Source organism: Bos mutus, chromosome 3, assembly GCF_027580195.1.
Source record: "Bos mutus isolate GX-2022 chromosome 3, NWIPB_WYAK_1.1, whole genome shotgun sequence".
Classification (NCBI taxonomy): domain Eukaryota; kingdom Metazoa; phylum Chordata; class Mammalia; order Artiodactyla; family Bovidae; genus Bos; species Bos mutus.
The window spans coordinates 10,182,989-10,195,844 of record NC_091619.1 but is presented as its reverse complement, the minus strand read 5'-3'; positions in this window follow the sequence as shown (position 1 = coordinate 10,195,844).

The window sequence follows — 12,856 nt, the reverse complement described above, 5'->3', positions numbered from 1 at the left end:
TATATATGTGTTAGTATACTGTAGTGGTGAAGAAGACAATGGCACCCCACTCCAGTACTCTTGCCTGGAAAATCCCATGGATGGAGGAGCCTGGTAGGCTGCAGTCCATGGGGTCGCTAGGAGTCAGACACGACTGAGCGACTTCACTTTCATTTTTCACTTTCATGGATTGGACAAGGAAATGGCAACCCGCTCCAGTGTTCTTGCCTGGAGAATCCCAGGGACGGGGGAGCCTGGTGGTCTTTGGGGTCGCACAGAGTTGGACATGACTGAAGCGACTTAGCAGCAGCAGCAGCAGCAGCAGCATACTGTATTGGTGTTTCTCTTTCTGGCTTACTTCACTCTGTATAATCGGCTCCAGTTTCATCCACCTCATTAGAACTGATTCAAATGTATTCTTTTTAATGGCTGAGTAATACTCCATTGTGTATATGTACCACAGCTTTCTTATCCATTCCTCTGCTGATGGACATCTAGGTTGCTTCCATGTCCTGGCTATTATAAACAGTGCTGCAATGAACATTGGGATACACATGTCTCTTTCCATTCTGGTTTCCTCAGTGTGTATGCCCAGCAGTGGGATTGCTGGGTCGTATGGCAGTTCTATTTCCAGTTTTTTAAGGAATCTCCACACTGTTCTCCATAGTGGCTGTACTAGTTTGCATTCCTACCAACAGTGTAGGAGGGTTCCCTTTTCTCCACACCCTCTGCAGCATTTATTGCTTGTAGACTTTTGATAGCAACCATTCTGACTGGTGTGAAATGGTACCTCATTGTGGTTTTGATTTGCATTTCTCTAATAATGAGCAGTGTTGAGCATCTTTTCATGTGTTTGTTAGCCATCTATATGTCTTCTTTGGAGAAATGTCTATTTAGTTCTTTGGCCCAATTTTTGATTGGGCCATTTATTTTTCTGGAATTGAGCTGCAGGAGTTGCTTGTATATTCTTGAGATTAATCCTTTGTCAGTTACTTTGTTTGCTATTATTTTCTCTCATTCTTAAGGCTGTCTTTTCACCTTGTTTATAGTTTCCTTTGTTGTGCAAAAGCTTTTAGAAATCTTTCACCCTTAAAAAAAAATTGAAACATTTCCTTTGACAAAAATCTTTCATTAACAAACATATAAATGAGGTAGAGTTCAGAATCAATGCTTTATTTAGTCTTGCATTCACCTCGCCTAATGCAGAGTCAGGCACAGATGGACAGTTCAGTAACTTTCAGTGAATGGATTATGTGTGGTTTTCTACTGCTGCATAACAAACCACTCCAATTCAATGGCTTAAAATGACTTTAGCTTTCACAGTTCAAAAGGTTGACTAGGCTCAGTGGGAAGTTCTTCTGGTGGTTTCAGTTGGGTTCTCTCATTTGCTTGCAGTCAGATGACAACTTAGCATGGATTTATCTGGAGGCTCAACCAGGATGCTGGGATGACATGGTCTCTCTCCCTCTCCATAGTCTCAAGTTTCTTCCTCTTTATGTAGACTCTACATGTGTTCTTTGCAACAGGGAAACAAGTACAAAATCAGAAAACTACCAGGGCTTCTTAACCATTGTCCATTGGTTAAAATAGATCACTGGGCCAGCCCAGATTCAATGAGTAGGGGAACCACATAAGAATATGAACCAGAGATGTGATTCACTGGGGCATTTTCATAGACTAGCCACGCCAGTTTGCCTTCACTTTGGGCCCTTAACTTCCAAAGAGATAGGAAACAGGTTTAGAGTTATGCAGCTACAAACATAGCCCATTTTAATGAAAATGGAAGAATGACTCAGAGCCAGAACCCAGAGGATAAAACCAAGAGCAGAGGGAAACCATTCCTAAAAAGCAAAATTGTATCTTAATCAAGGACTATCCTCTGCCTTGAGTTAGAGAAATTGGGATATGCACCAGGCTGGATTTTAGAGTTGCTATAAATTAGGAAATGCTCATGTCTCCCTTTTCTCCTTTTTTTGAACAAGGGAGTCTGCTGAAGTTTTTCTGTCTCTTTCACCATTACATGAAAGAGATGGGTTGGGGGTGGGTGGATAACCTGCTCATCTTCACTGGTCTCTGCACCTGAGGAAGTGCATATGAGAAGATGCCTCCTAGCAGTCACATCCATACCAGCACCTGATTTTGTTGACAATATCCTGGAATTTAAACTGATACAATATTAGGATGAGATTTGCAGAGATAATATTTTTCATGTAGAAAGGCCATGAATCAGTAAGAACCAAAGGATGGTACCTAGTCTCCAAAGATGGCTCCCAATGAACCACATCTCCTTGAATTTACACCATGTGTAGACCCCTCCCTCATTGAAGTTGGGCTTTCCTGGGACTTGATTTAAATGACAGAATACGGCAGAACTGACACTATACCAGCTAGAGCCTAAGTTTTATAGGCCTGGCAGCTTCCACTTTTTTAGTTTTGGAAACCTTGAGCCTTTACATAAGAAGTCTGGCTCTCATTCTGGAAAGACCACATTGAGAGAAGGCATGGAGAGGCCACCCGGAGAGACAGAGGAGGCCACTTAAAGTGGGAAAGAGGAGCAGCTATCCTGGCATCTCAGCCAAGCCTCCATCTAACTACAACTGCATAAGAAAACTCAAGAGTGATCAGCAGAAGAACTGCCCTGATGACCCTAGGCATCCCACAGAAATATGAAAGATAATAAAATCATTGTTCTAAGCCACCAAGTTTTTCAATAGCTTATTAATGCAGCTATAGATAAATAAAACAGTATCCATAAATGAATATGGACAAAGTATCCTATTTAGGGGAGTTACAGTTTCACATACTATCCATAAAGTTCTTTTCTCTCTTCAAGAAATATTTACTAAGCCCCTACATCAGTCAACACATCCTTCTTATGTATAAAAGAAAGATTTAGGCGTATGGAAAAACATCTTTAATTGAAAATTGAAATGTTTAGTTGAAAAAAATTTTCATCTATCATTTGCTCCAGCCTCCTCAGGCCTCAGGGGAGATAATTTCAATACATTAGCAACAGGAAACTATTGCAAACTCTTGGGGGAAGAGTGACATGATGGAAATGGTATTTGGAAAGGTTCATTTGGCAGCAGAAAACAGGGTTAGTGGCAGGGTTAGTGAGGCACAATCTTAGATGCAAGTTGATCTGGCTTGAAACCAGGGTAAATGGAAGAGGAAAGAACTTGATTACAGATCTTGAAATTTTGTTGAAAGAGTAAAAGAGAACATGTCCAAGATTATAGAGGCTAGGAGAATAATGGTGACAACAACTAAAGGAAAATGTGGGACACTTGGAAAAGGAGTCATGAATGGGAAGAACAGATCTGTACAGATTTGGATTTAATCATTTGGATAAGAGGACAATTGAAAAGAGCTATCTGATAGGCAGCTGGTATTTAGTTAACTTAAAAACAAAACAAACAAGCAAAAAGACGAGGGCAGCAGACTACAGGTGAGAGAAAGAAAGACAAGGATTCAGGAGATGATGATCTGCTTCTACACTTACACCCTTGGATTCAACATGGCTTTGCTGCACCAGCCAGTGAACCGTGTGGTCTAGGCCACAGTGTCTAGATCTGAGACCTGGAATTCTGCAGACCTATCAGTCATCCTGCTTCTAATGAAGATCCTACTTCATGTGGGAGGATCCAGGAAACACAGTGGGGGGCTGAGTGCTAGCAGGGAGCAGATATCAAAGACCAGGCCTCTGTGGAGCAGCCAGTGACAAAGCTAGCAAAATTTGAGCCCAAAGCATATCATTTTCTGACTTCTCCCTCAAAATTATCTTCAAAGTGGTACAATTTCATTACTGATTGTTTTGGACTGAATGTTTGTGTCTCACCTCAAATTTATTTGTTGAAGCCCTAACCCTAAGCATTTTGAACTGTGGTGTTGGAGAAGACTCTTGAGAGTCCTTGGACTGCAAGGAGATCCAACCAGTCCATTCTGAAAGAGATCAGCCCTGGGATTTCTTTGGAAGGAATGATGCTAAAGCTGAAACTCCAGTACTTTGGCCACCGCATGCGGAGAGTTGACTCATTGGAAAAGACTCTGATGCTGGGAGGGATTGGGGGCAGGAGGAGAAGGGGACGACAGAGGATGAGATGGCTGGATGGCATCACTGACTCAATGGACGTGAGTCTGAGTGAACTCCGGGAGTTGGTGATGGACAGGGAGGCCTGGTGTGCTGCAATTCATGGGGTCACAAAGAGTCGGACACAACTGAGCAAGTGAACTGAATTGAACTAACCCTAAGCATTAGAAGGTAGGGCTTTGGGGATGTGATTAAATTTAGATGATTTCATAAAGGTGGAACCCCCATGGTGGGACTAGTGCCCTTATAAGAAGAGGAGTAGACATCAGAGTTTCCTTTCTCTACCATGTGTGGATACAGCAACAAGGCAGCCATTTGCAAGCCAGCAAGAGAGCCCTTACCAAGAACCAAACTGGCCAGCGTCTTCACCCAGGACTTACCAGCCTCCAGAACTGTGAGAAACAAATGTTGTTCTTTAGGCCAGCCAGTATGTGGTGTGTTTTATAGCAGACCATGAAGAAAGTAGGGAAAACCACTAGACCATTCAGGTATGACCTAAATCAAATCCCTTATGATTATACAGTGGAAGTGAGAAATAGATTTAAGGGCCTAGATCAGATAGATAGAGTGCCTGATGAACTATGGAATGAGGCTCGTGACACTGTACAGGAGACAGGGATCAAGAACATCCCCATGGAAAAGAAATGAAAAAAGCAAAATGGCTCTCTGGGGAGGCCTTACAAATAGCTGTGAAAAGAAGAGACATGAAAAGCAAAGGAAAAAAAGGAACTATATAAACATCTGAATGCAGAGTTCCAAAGAATAGCAAGAAGAGATAAGAAAGCCTTCTTCAGCGATCAATGCAAAGAAATAGAGGAAAACAATAGAATGGGAAAGACTAGAGATCTCCTCAAGAAAATCAGAGATACCAAAGGAACATTTCATGCAAAGATGGGCTCAAAAAAGGACAGAAATAGTATGGACCTAACAGAAGCAGAAGATATTAAGAAGAAATGGCAAGAATACACAGAAGAATTGTACAAAAAAGATCTTCACTACCCAGGTAATCACAATGGTGTGATCACTCACCTAGAGCCAGACATCCTGGAATATGAAGTCAAGTGGGCCTTAGAAAGTATCACTACGAACAAAGCTAGTGGAGGTGATGGAATTCCAGTTGAGCTATTCCAAATCCTGAAAGATGATGCCGTGAAAGTGCTGCACTCAATATGCCAGCAAATTTGGAAAACGCAGCAGTGGCCACTGGACTGGAAAAGGTCAGTTTTCATTCCAATCCCAAAGAAAGGCAATGCCAAAGAATTCTCAAACTACCACACAATTGCACTCATTTCACACACTAGTAAAGTTATGCTCAAAATTTTTTAAGCTAGGCTTCAGCAATAGGTGAACCATGAACTTCCTGATGTTCAAGCTGGTTTTAGAAAAGGAAGAGGAACCAGAGATCAAATTGCCAACAACCGCTGCATCATGGAAAAAGCAAAAGAGTTCCAGAAAAACATCTATTTCTGCTTTATTGACTATGCCAAAGCCTTTGACTGTGTGGATCACAATAAACTGTGGAAAATTCTGAAGGAGATGGGAATACCAGACCCATCTCAGGAAGCAACAGTTAGAACGGGACATGGAACAACAGACTGGTTCCAAATAAGAAAAGGAGTACATCAAAGCTATATATTGTCACCCTGCTTATTTAACTTCTATGCAGAGTACATCATGAGAAACGCTGGACTGGAAGAAACACAAGCTGGACTCAAGATTGCTGGGAGAAATATCAATAACCTCAGATATGCAGATGACACCACCCATATGGCAGAAGGTGAAGAGGAACTAAAAAGCCTCTTGAAGAAAGTGAAAGTGGAGAGTGAAAATGTTGGCTTAAAGCTCAACATTCAGAAAACGAAGATCACGGCATCTGTTCCCATCACGTCATGGGAAATAGATGGGGAAATAGTGGAAACAGTGTCAGACTTTATTTTTCTGGGCTCCAAAATCACTGCAGATGGTTAGTGCAGCCATGAAATTAAAAGATGCTTACTCCTTGGAAGGAAAGTTATTTCCAACCTAGATAGCATATTCAAAAGCAGAGACATTACTTTGCCAACAAAGGTCCGTCTAGTCAAGGCTATGGTTTTTCCTGTGGTCATGTATGGATGTGAGAGTTGGACTGTGAAGAAGGCTGAGCACCGAAGAATTGATACTTTTGAACTGTGGTATTGGAGAAGACTCTTGAGAGTCCCTTGGACTGCAAGGAGATCCAACCAGTCCATCCTGAAGGAGATCAGTCCTGGGGTTTCTTTGGAAGGAATGATGCTAAAGCTGAAACTCCAGTACTTTGGCCACCTCATGTGAAGAGTTGACTCATTGGAAAAGACTCTGATGCTGGGAGGGATTGGGGGCAGGAGGAGAAGGGGACGACAGAGGATGAGATGGCTGGATCGCATCACTGTCTCAATGGACGTGAGTCTGAGTGAACTCCGGGAGTTGGTGATGGACAGGGAGGCCTGGTGTGCAGCAATTCATGGGGTCGAAAAGAGTCAGACACGACTGAGCGACTGATCTGATCTGATCTGATCTGATGCTGACTTAAACACTTATCCTTTAAGTAGATACGATATTCTATATGGAAGTGAATTCAGTGAGCTTCCAATAAATTCATAATGGTTTAGCATAACTGGAAAAGACTCTTGACAATCCCTTGGACAGCAAGGAGACGAACCCAGTCAATCCTAAAAGAAATCAACCCTGAATACTCATTGGAAGGACTGATGTTGAAGCTGAAGCTCCAAAACTTCAGGCACCTGATATGAAGAGCCAATTCATTGGAAAAGACCCTGATGCTGGGAAAGACTGAGGGCAGGAGGGGAAGGGGGTGACAGAGGATGAGATGGTTGGATGGCATCATCGACTCAATGGGCATGAATTTGAGCAAACTCGGAGATAGTGAAAGACAGGGAAGACTGACATGCTGCTGTCCATGGGGTTGCAAAGAGTTGGACATGACTTAGCAACTGAAAAACAACAAAAGCTCCCTTTGGGATCAGTTTGTGTCTCCAACACCTGCGGTACTAGATATTCTTGAATTTAAGCTGTAAAGCAAAAATAAACAATGCTTGTGAAGATGATGAAACAGAACCTGAGTTCCTTTAGTTCTAACATTCTATGTGACCACATGCTTTCTATTTGTGTTTAAAAGCTTAAAACAATGAAACCTCCCACCCTTGCCTTCTCCCACTGATGATTTGAGAGAATAGCACTGAAACATGTAAATTACCATATGTAAAATAGATAACCAGTGCAAATTCAATGCATGAAGCAGGGAATCCAAAGCCTGTGCTCTGGGACAACCAGAGAGACAGGGTGGGGAGGGGTGTGGGAGGGGCGTTCAGGATGGGGCAGGGGGTAACATGAATACCTGTGGCTGATTCATGTTGATATATGGCAAATCCATCACAATATTGCAAAGTAATTATTCCCCAATTAAATTATTTAATTTAAGTAAATAAATAAAACAGTGAAACAGAGTGACCAGGGTGATTATTTGAAAATATGCTCAAATGAATCTGAAATCCAAATACCTCTCCAACGTACTCTTCAAGTGTGGGGTTGGGCCCTTGTGTTTTAAGGGCCCATTCTAGCTACATAATACCATTAAATATCAATAGTATTGCAGTAAGTCTTTAAGTCTTCAGTTCAGTTCAGTTCAGTTCAGTCACTCAGTGTCCGACTCTTTGCGACCCCATGGCCTGCAGCACACCAGGCAGTCCATCAGCAACACCCAGAGTTTACTCAAACTCATCTCCATTGAGTCGGTGATGCCATCCAAACATTTCATCCTCTGTCATCCCCCTCTCCTCTTGCCTTCAATCTTTCCCAGCATCAAGGTCTTTTCAAATGAGTCAGTTCTTCGCACCAGGTGACCAAAGTATTGGAGTTTCAGTTTCAATATCAGTCCTTCCAATGAACACTCAGGACTGATCTCCTTTAGGATAAACTGGTTGGACCTCCTTGCAGTCCAAGGGACTCTCAAGAGTCTTCTCCAACACCACAGTTCAAAAGCATCAATTCTTCGGCTCTCAGCTTTCTTTATAGTCCAACTCTCACATACATACATGACCACTGGAAAAACCATAGCCTTGACTAGATGGACTTTTGTTGGCAAAGTGTTGTCTCTGCTTTTTAATATGCTGTCTAGGTTGGTCATAATTTTCCTTCCAAGGAGTAAGCATCTTTCAATTTCATGGCTGCACTCACCATCTGCAGTGATTTTGGAGCCCCCATAAAATAAAGCCTGCCACTGTTTCCCCATCTATTTGCCATGAAGTGATGGGACCAGATGCCATGATCTTAGTTTTCTGAATGTTGAACTTTAGGCCAACTTTTTCACTCTCCTCTTTCACTTTCATCAAGAGGCATTTTAGTTCTTCACTTTCTGCCATAAGGGTGGTGTCATCTGCATATCTGAAGTTATTGATATTTCTCCCAGCAATCTTGATTCCAGCTTGTACTTCTTCCAGCCCAGCATTTCTCATGATGTATTCTGCATAGAAGTTAAATAAGCAGGGTGACAATATACAGCCTTGATGTACTCCTTTTCCTGTTTGGAACCAGTCTGTTGTTCCATGTCCAGTTCTAACTGTTGCTTCTTGACCTGCATACAGATTTCTCAAGAGACAGGTCAGGTGGTCTGTTATTCCCATCTCTTTCAGAATTTTCCACAGTTAGATAACAGTTTTTCTTTTCAGTTCAGTTCAGTTCAGTCACTCAGTCATGTCCAACTCTTTGTGACCCCATGAATCGCAGCATGCCAGGCCAACCTGTCCATCACCAACTCCCGGAATTCACTCAGACTCACGTCCATCGAGTCAGTGATGTCATCCAGCCATCTCATCCTCTGTCGTCCCCTTCTCCTCCTGCCCCCAATCCCTCCAGCATCAGAGTCTTTTCCAATGAGTCAACTCTTCACATGAGGTGGCCAAAGTACTGGAGCTTCAGCTTTAGCATCATTCCCTCCAAAGAAATCCCAGGGCTGATCTCCTTCAGAATGGACTGGCTGTATCTCCTTGCAGTCCAAGGGACTCTCAAGAGTCTTCTCCAACACCACAGTTCAAAAGTATCAATTCTTCAGTGCTCAGCCTTCTTCACAGTCCAACTCTCACATCCATACATGACCACAGGAAAAACCATAGCCTTGACTAGACGGACCTTTGTTGGCAAAGTAATGTCTCTGCTTTTGAATATGCTATCTAGGTTGGAAATAACTTTCCTTCCAAGGAGTAAGCGTCTTTTAATTTCATGGCTGCAGTCACCATCTGCAATGATTTTGGAGCCCAGAAAAATAAAGTCTGACACTGTTTCCACTATTTCCCCATCTATTTCCCATGACATGATGGGACCAGATGCCATGATCTTCGTTTTCTGAATGTTGAGCTTTAAGCCAACATTTTCACTCTCCACTTTCACTTTCCTCAAGAGGCTTTTTAGTTCCTCTTCACTTTCTGCCATAAGGGTGGTGTCATCTGCAATCTGAGGTTATTGATATTTCTCCCAGCAATCTTGAGTCCAGCTTGTGTTTCTTCCAGTCCAGCGTTTCTCATGATGTACTCTGCATAGAAGTTAAATAAGCAGGGTGACAATATACAACCTTAATGTACTCCTTTTCCTATTTGGAACCAGTCTGTTGTTCCATGTCCAGTTCTAACTGTTGTTTCCTGACCTGCATACAGATTTCTCAAGAGACAGGTCAGGTGGTCTGGTATTCCCATCTCTTTCAGAATTTTCCATAGTTTATTGTGATCCACACAATCAAAGGCTTTGGCATAGTCAATAAAGCAGAAATAGATGTTTTTCTGGAACTCTCTTGCTTTTTCCATGATCCAGCAGATGTTGGCAATTTGATCTCTGGTTCCTCTTCCTTTTCTAAAACCAGCTTGAACATCAGGAAGTTCATGGTTCACGTATTACTGAAGCCTGGCTTGGAGAATTTTGAGCATTACTTTACTAGCATGTGAGATGAGTGCAATTGTGTGGTAGTTTGAGCATTCTTTGGCATTGCCTTTCTTTGGGATTGGTATTAAAACTGACCTTTTCCAGTCCTGTGGCCACTGCTGAGTTTTCCAAATTTGCTGGCATATTGAGTGCAGCACTTTCACAGCATCATCTTTCAGGATTTGAAACAGCTCAACTGGAATTCCATCACCTCCACTAGCTTTGTTCATAGTCATGCTTTCTAAGGCCTACTGGACTTCACATTCCAGGATGTCTGGCTCTAGGTTTTTCTTTTAGGAAGGTGTATTTTATTATTATTTACTGGCATATGACAATAATAAAAAAAAGACCAACTCACAGATGGTTTATAATTTTAAAAATTTCCTTGTAAAAAATGCACCCACTCATTTCCTGCACGCAGGGAAAACCATTCATGTGCTTCTTCCTTGGTATGCCAGATAGGGCCTGATTCTCGGAAATAGCATAGCAATGTCGCATTAAACAGCCTCAGTTCTTAGTATGAATGGACACAGACCAGAATGAAAAGACAGATTGGCATGAGGTCACTTCTGCATGATTGTACAATCCACACAGGACTATTTAACTATCAAAGAAATCAAGTAACTTGCCTAATTGCCTAGTTAATGAATTGCTAAATGAGACAGATTTCTGTGTCTCACCAATATGTATTTTCTCTCTTTCCTTGGCACACTACTGGATCATGTTCCCAGTCCCTTTACATCTAGATGGGGCCATTTGACTAGTTCTATCAATGGAATGAGGCAGGAATTAACTTCTGGCATTTACAGCCCTTAAACCAACCAGACTCTCCATGTTCTTTCTCTTTTCTTGTCTCCTGGCTAGTTGCAGAAGATCCAGTGGAGGACTCAAAGAACACACTAGGTGGAAGGATCCTTGGTCCCTGAATCTCTACATGACTATACATGAGTGTGATCATGCACAAGTTAGCCAGCTGGAGGACAAGATACCATCCCAACTGAGCCCTCTTAGACCTGCCAGCCAGCCAGCTATGCAGATCATCACAGATGTGAGTGAAGTGTGTTAGTTGCTCAACCATGTCCAACTCTTTGCAATCCCATGGACTGTAGCCCACCAGGCTCCTCTGTCCATGGAATTCTCTAGGCATGAATACTGGAGTGGGTTCCCACTTCCTTCTCCAGGGCATCTTCCTGACTCAAAGATCAAACCTGATCTCCTGCATTGTAGGCAGATTCTTTACCATCTGAGCCATCAGGGAATCCCACTGCATATGTATAGGGCACCAAATACATAAATATATAGATGAGCAGTGACATAGGAAAGAAATACACCTTTATGGTGTGAAGCCACTGAGATTTTTATGTTTTTATACCATTGAGATTTTATAGCCATTACTTCCACACTGACATAATGCCATGATTGGAATCAAGGCCAGTTTGACTCCAAAGCCTGTGCTCCCAAACAGCACAGAGCATGACTGGTAACAGAGCCCCCCTGCTAGACCAGTTCACCCACATTACACTTGGCACAGTAGAAAATGTCCCTAAAATCCCAGCCATATGATCCCACCAGTGGCACTGGGCTCCAGGAGAACCCTTAGAGAAATATCTGTGTCAGTTAACTTTTGCTACATAACAAAACACTTCAAAACCAGGTGGCCTACAACAACAACAAAAAGAAAAAGGGGAAACAAAGACATTACTTTGGCTCACAATTTTGATAAGTTGTAGTGTAGGCCTCTTGTGCCTGAGTGGTTCTTGCAGCTTGGGACCATACTCTGCTAATAACAGCTGGGCACTCATACATCTATAATCAGCTGTAGAGTTGACTGGCAATGGGCTAGTCTATGATGGCTCAACTGGGATGGCTTATCTCTGATCATGTGGTATCTCCTCCAGGAAGCAAGCTTGTGCTTGATCATTTGGTGGCAGCAACAGTGGTTGCAAGGCCAGCAAGAGGACCAGCCCCAATATACAGGTGCTTTTCGGGCTGCTCCCTTGGCCAAATCAAGACACGTGACTATGCCAAAAGTCAGCACAGGGGGGCATTATCAAATGCCTGGATACAGGCGGTGGGAACAAATTCAGTCATTACTACAATTAATCTACCCCAATATCCAAGAGTCACTGGGTGGAGACCAGAACACAGAACAAGTGTATCCTAGATATTAAAGCGCCTCAAATAATTTCTTCCAGTTTCTGACTTCCATACGTGCAGCAATCCCATGGTAATACTGATATAATCTATGAGACAACAGCATCAGTTGGTTGTTTCTTGTGTGTGTGTGTGTGTGTGTGTGTGTGTTTTAGTTTATTGAAAGCCATGCTTGGGAGGAAATGACCAACTCACTGCTCTTGTGGATGGTTTGGCAGAACCCTGGAGGCAGAGCCTTCTCCATCTGACAGAAGGATGGTTTTTCTGGGTGTGAGGAATCTTCTTCCTGTAAAAAGAAAAATGAGTCATGATAAGAATAGAGTGCCAGACCTCCTTCGTACTCCTCATGTGGAAAGGAGAATGTGACCAAATCCCTGGTGAATACATCCCTTTTCCTAAGAGGGAAGAGATAAAAGGCTGTCAGGGAGAAGAAAACTGCTATTGAAGCTACTTCCTGGTCTACTCTCTCCTAGAAGTTTCCCTTTTGTCTTGATTTCTATGTTCAAGATCTTCTCTTTGTGGCTTGCTGTTATTTCTATAAAAATGCCTTTCACTTGGCAACATCTTAGCCAAGAAAAGCAAAATATCTACCATGAAAAAACACAGCATGTCTGTCATTCCAGTGACTTAAGGCCAGAGCAATAATGAGTTGTTACAGATTAAATTGTGCTCTCTCAAAATTCATAT